Below are 6,000 nucleotides of genomic sequence, written 5' to 3' on the forward strand. Positions count from 1 at the left end.
GTTAGGGGCAGAAGAGTGTGAGTGAAGGTTGGTGATAAAGTGTTGTGGTTTGAAAAAGGAGTCCTGTGGTGATGGCTTGAGTGGGGGCTTCCTGGAGAAACGTGATGTAATAATGAGGTCTTGAAGGTTTTTGTTTTTACGGAAGGCTGAGATGTGTCTGTGATGTTGGAAGTGAGTGTAAGAGGACTGAAAGTGGGTGAAGTGTTGTTTGAGAGTGTGGTGCAATTGTGTGGTGGGTTGTGAAAAGGTAGTGACTAGTGGAATGAAAGGTGTGGGAGTGGGGTTGGGGTCAGTAGTGGGGTTGGGGGGGGCCCTTGTGGTGAGAGGGGAATTGGTGTCAGAGCGAGTGGGAGCAAGAAGCGTCAGGGTGTCTGTTTTGATTTTCCTAAGGAATCTTTTGGAATAACCACGGGGGCGGAGGGCTCTAAAAAGAATTTCTATCGCTTCCTGGAGGTCTGTGGGAAAAGTGCAGATACGGTGGAAACGAATGATTTGTGATTTAATGATGCCTCGGAAAGTGTGTTTGGGGTGGTAGCTGGATTTGTGCAAAAGTGCGTGCGTATCAGTGGGTTTGAAGAAGATTTTAGTACTGAGGGAGCTATGTGTTGAAGTGGATGGTGTAAGAAAAACTGTGGTGTCCAGGAAGTTAACAGAGTGAGGGTCGATTGTGGATTTCAGTTTAATTGTAGTGTGGTGTGTGTTGAGTATGTTCATAAAGTCAGTGAATTGGTCTAGTGTATGAGTCCAGGCGCCGATGATATCATCCAGGAAGCGATAGAAAAAGAGGGGTTTCAGGGGACATTTGGCTAAGGCTTCTTGCTCCCACTCGCTCATAAAAATGTTGGCATATGCGGGGGCGAATCTCTGGCCCATGGCAGTTCCATGGATTTGTAAAAAAAGTTTATCGTCAAATTCGAAGTCGTTATGGGTTAGGCAGATTTCCAAGAGTTGAAGTAGAGTATTGTCTGGGCGTGTGGGATCTGAAAATTGATCAAACTTGTGCTGTACTGCTTGAAGGCCTGAGATGGTGTCTATGTTTGTGTAAAGACTGTCAACATCGATGGTGAACAGGTAAGTGTGGTTGGGAACTGCCATGGGCCGGATTTTATGTATGAAATCATATGTGTCTTGTATGTATGTGGGATGTTTAGTGGAGAGGGGATTAAGAAAGTGATCTATGAAAAAAGAAATGTTATATGTGGTGGAGCTACAATCTGAAACTATAGGTCTACCAGGAGGGACTGCAAAGGGAACTGTCCATGTGTCAGGTGACTTGTGGATTTTGGGGAGAAGGTAAAAGGCGCGGGGTCTGGGTTGGTCTGGTCCGATGAGAAAATCAAATTGTTTTTTGGTTATAGAATGATTGGTATATAATGAGAGGACCAGATTACGAACTTTTTCTTGTGCTTTGGGTTGAAGGGATTGAGTGATGGGTTTGTAGTGGAGTGGGTTAGACAGTTGCCTGTTGGCTTCTAGGAGGTATTGGTGAGTGTCTAGGATGACTATTTTGGAACCCTTGTCGGCTGGTTTAATGATGATGTTTGGATTGTGGCAAAGTTGGAGAATTGCTCTTTTTTCTGCTGAGGAGATGTTGGGGCGGCTGGAGTCAAAAGGGCGGGAGAGATAGGTGGACAGGGAATGGAGGTCTTGCCTGATGAGGGTACGTAGTCTCCCATCCACCTGGGAAGACGCAGGTTCCCAGGTGGAGGGGAGAGTGAATGGGACAGGCTCACGGTGGGGTTTGTGTTTAAAATGGTCCTGTAATTTCAAGCGTCTGTGATAACCATGGACATCCCTTCGCAGTCCCTCCCGGTCCTGGCTGGTGGGTGTGGGAATAAAAGAAAGACCTTTTTCTAAAAGTGAAGTTTGTGCAGGGGAGAGAATAAGGGACTTGGACAAGTTGAGGATGAGTGAGCCAGTGTGAGGTGAAGTGTGATTCAGAGTGTGTGAGGGTGTGTCCTGATTTAGGGTCTGTGGAATGTTAAATTTAGCTGTGAACACCATGAGTGGAGGATTTTGGAGCCTACTTCTGGGGTCCAGTGGATGTGATCAAGTGTGGTAGAAAATTGATCTGCTGGAAGTGGTTGGAGGTAGGGGAGGTGGGTGGTGATGTAGCGGTTGATCTCAGTGAGGTTAAACTTGTAGTGTGGGTGGATAGAAGGGGAAAAGTTGATGACAGGGACATAAATGTTTGCGTTGGGGAAAACTTTGGTGGCCAGCTTGTACATTCTGTGAAGTTGTTTATTGGTGGTGGCCTTGGCATTGTGCTCTCTGTTGTTGGTACCCACCGACAGGACTACCAGCTCAACGGCTTCTTGTGGGGACGTTTTTTCGAGTAACCGGATCATGTGGTTGGCTGTGGCACCTGGGTAACTGTCTATCTGTATGTTGGGATATGGATGAGGGGGAATACGGGCCAGATTGGAATCACCTATGAAGAGTATGAGTTTGTTAGGTCTGATGTGCCACTCTTGGAGTCTATTGTTGGACCATTTGTGATAGGTATGAGAGAAGAGGGGGAGAGAGAGAAGTGGGACTGTAGGAGTCCGAAGAAGAGGAGGGGGCCTAGGGGACAAGGGTTGTGTAGAGTGTGGTGTAGGTGGGGGTTTGTGTAGAGGTAAGTGGGAGGGGGTGGGAGTGGGAGCCCCAGACAGTTCCACACCTGTGGAGGTGGAGGGCTCAGCGTTGGGTTTTATAAGCTGGTTAGCTTTTTTGTTTCCCTTGCTCATCATCACCCTTGATGGCTTGGACTGTCCTGGGTCCGCCACTCCCACTTGGGTGGAACCTGGTGGAGAGAGACATGGGGTTATCTCCTGTGGAATCAAATGTGTTATGAGGTGGTTAGCCTGGGTGGTGTTGGTGGTGGCCGTGTTAGGGTGTTGGGTGATTGTGGGCTGACTGTTATGAGTGTGAGTGACTAGGGCTGTAACCTGTATGGTGGGTCTCTTTTTGGGTGGAGTAAGGGTGGGTGAGAGGCTAGGGGGAACTAGTGGGGCTGTGGTGGGAGGGGGGACCGGGAGAGTGTCCGTAGGATGGGTGTTTGTGGGTGTAGGGTTAGGGTTAGTGAGGGGATTTGGGGTGTCAATGGGGAAAGTGTCTGTGGGTGTGGGAGTAGTGGGGGGATTTGAGGTGTGGTGTTGTGAGTTCTGAGTGGTGTGTGTGGTGGTGTTGGGTGGGTGTTGATTGTCATCAGTATCTGAGAGTGTATCTGTCAGGTCAGGTGTGTGGATGGTAAATGTGACCTGCTGTAAGTCAATGGAAGTGGAGAGTGGAAGGATGGATGGGGGGGTAAGCGCAAGTGTGGGATGTGGTGCAACTCCCAAGTCCTGTTTAGGAGGGGGAGTAGGGGCCCTAGTGGGTGCAGGAAGAGGAGGGAATTCAGTGAGGTAAGAGGGGTCAGAAGAGTGAGTGAGTGTGAGGGGGTCCCTAGGAACAGGGGTAGTATGGGGAGGGGGGGTGGTGTGTGTTGGTGTTGTGTGGGGGGAAGACTGAGGGTTAAGAAGCCGTTGAACTGTCTGTAGGATAGTCGGTGACAGGCGAGTATGGTACCTCTTTCTGGCCCAGCCACTGGCAATCTGAAATGCCAGTGTGTTGAATGGGGAGGGGGTGGAAGTCAGTAGTGTAAGTTGTGTGTTGTAGTGTTCAAGAAGAATGTCCATGTTGTGTTGCATCCAATCTGATGTGTTCTGGTTGAGCAGTGAACGTGTATGTTGAGTGGGTAGTGCTGGTTTAATGAATTGTGTGAGTTTGGCTACTTGTCTGGACATGCCTGTGGGGAAGAGGCCTGTCTGGAGTGCATGTGAAATTATGTGTTGGTGGTGAGTGATTTGAATGAGTTTGAAGTAGTGTTTGGATTGTTGTCGGGTGAGGGGATCTGGAGGTTGTGTGAGAAGGCGTGTGTAGGGTCTGTTGAATGAAGACATGTTGTGTATGTAATGTAGTGGGTGAGTGAGTGTGAATGTATGTGTAGTGGATGTAGTAAAGGAGAAGGAAGAGAAACAAAAAAATGTGTTGTGTGCCAATATGTTAGGGCGAGGAAAGGAAAGGGATGGGGGCAGCTGGCTAGAAAGAAGCAAAACGGTAAAAGCCAACCTTACAGATAATAAACATTACTAAAACAAACACTGATAAGAATGAAAGCCCTTACCTTTAGCGTAGACCTAGGTATGCATACCTCATGCTTGTATTTGAGCTTGGTGTAATGATCCACAGGGTAGTGTTTCCAGATGGTTATTTGCTCAGGTTACCTCCAGAAGAGTGAGGTTGTAGTCCAACATTCATGTAAGAGAACACAGTCTTGACAGCAAGTTTGTAAAGTAGGCAGTCCAGAAAGTGTGCTAGCATGCTAATCCATGTGGTCAGGCAGGTGGATAGGGTGGTCCTCTTACAATGTTTGTTTAAAATTTAAAAGCCAATCTTTATTTCAAAACAATTTAAAAGCAATTTGATTAACTAGTAAGGTTAAAAGCATAGATACCGTGTTGCTCCTTGTAAAAACTCCTGACGTTTCGGATAAACTAATCCTGCATCAGAGGAGAAAGTGCCTAGTGCTGGTGTGTTTGGTATTTCAGTTAGAAATGAGGGGGGGAGTTAGGAAGGGGAAGGGGTTTGTTTCTGGGAAGAAGAGTGTTGGTTGGATGTGGTGTGAGTCAATCTAATTGAGAGTATGTGGGTGTCTGTGATTGGGGCATTTGAAATTGATCTGCAAATGGAGGGAAGCTAAGGTGGATGGGAATTGTAGTTCTAAGTGGAAAAAGTGAAGTTGAGGTAGAGTGTAAAGGCTCTACTTAAGAGGTCCTCAGTGGTGTAGTGGCTAAGAGGTCAGACTGAAAGGGAGCAGGGCACCGGTTCGAGGCCCGTCTGACCAACTGTGCAAATAGCATTTATAAAATAAATTTTAAATAAATAAAATAAGTAAAAGTAGTAAAAGGTGAAAATAGGGTTAGAAGATCAAAGAGAGGACCTAAAAGTGAAATATTTAAGTGAAAGGTGTTAAGGTATGTTTGACTATATGGGGAGGGTAAAACAGAGTAAAGGGGACATTCCCTGGCCTAGTGGTAGGGGACCCGCTCCCGGACCTAAGAGTCGCAGGTTCGAGTCCCGCCAGGGAGAGGCACGGATGAGTTTTTCTCAAAAGAAGCTAATCTTTCTAGTAGTAGAAAGTCTAAAACAGAAAATAAAAGGGTTTAAAATCAAAGAATAGAAGAGACTCAGTAGGGTAGGGGGAGAGTGTCTGCCCCTTGGTTGGAGGGCGGCAGGTTCAAATCCCAGTAGGGCCACTCCAAATGTTTGCATTTTTGAGGAAGTAAAGAAAAAGAGAAGAAACAAAAATAAAATTGCATTAGCCAGTGCCCCCATGGGAGAGTGGTTAGGGCAGTGGGCTGGGAGTCTGATGTGCTGGGTTCAAGACCCGGGTGTGGCCGGGCCAGAGGAGGACCAACCTGTCGGTGGGAGGAGAGCAGCCCCAGCTGGAGCTACGGTATGTAAAAAGGGTTTATATGGGAAAAGAATGGAGGTGTGATGGATCCAATGGCACTGGCTGGGTTAGGTTAGGGGAACATGATCTTTGGTGGAGTGGATGACTGTAAGTGCACTGGCCGATTGGATCCAAACACACCAACAAGGAGGGGAAAAAGGCAACTGTCTATAAATAAAATAATATATATATATATATAAAGAAGTATTTAATGAAGCAATTATGTAAATTAGAAATGGGGGAGAAAAGAAAGGGAAAAAAGAAAATTAATTAAATAAATAATTAAAAAATAAAGGGTTAGGATGAGGGGTTGGGTTTAGGCCAAGGGGCTGATTAGAATAAGGGGTGGGGGGCTAGAGTTGGCCCTTGGGGTTGGAGTTAGCCTGTGGGTTGGGGGTTAGGCTGAGGGGTTGGGGTTAGGGTTAGTTGTAGGTACTGGTGTTAGCCTTAGGGTGGGGGTTGGGGTTAGGCTTAGGGGTTGGGTTTAGGTATAGGGGTTGGGGTTAGGCTAAGGGATAGGGGTG

Source organism: Alosa pseudoharengus, unplaced genomic scaffold (assembly GCF_046254945.1).
Source record: "Alosa pseudoharengus isolate Yale_2024_CS ecotype anadromous, Long Island Sound unplaced genomic scaffold, YU_APseudo_1.1 YU_APseudo_1.1_scf_13, whole genome shotgun sequence".
NCBI lineage: Eukaryota > Metazoa > Chordata > Actinopteri > Clupeiformes > Clupeidae > Alosa > Alosa pseudoharengus.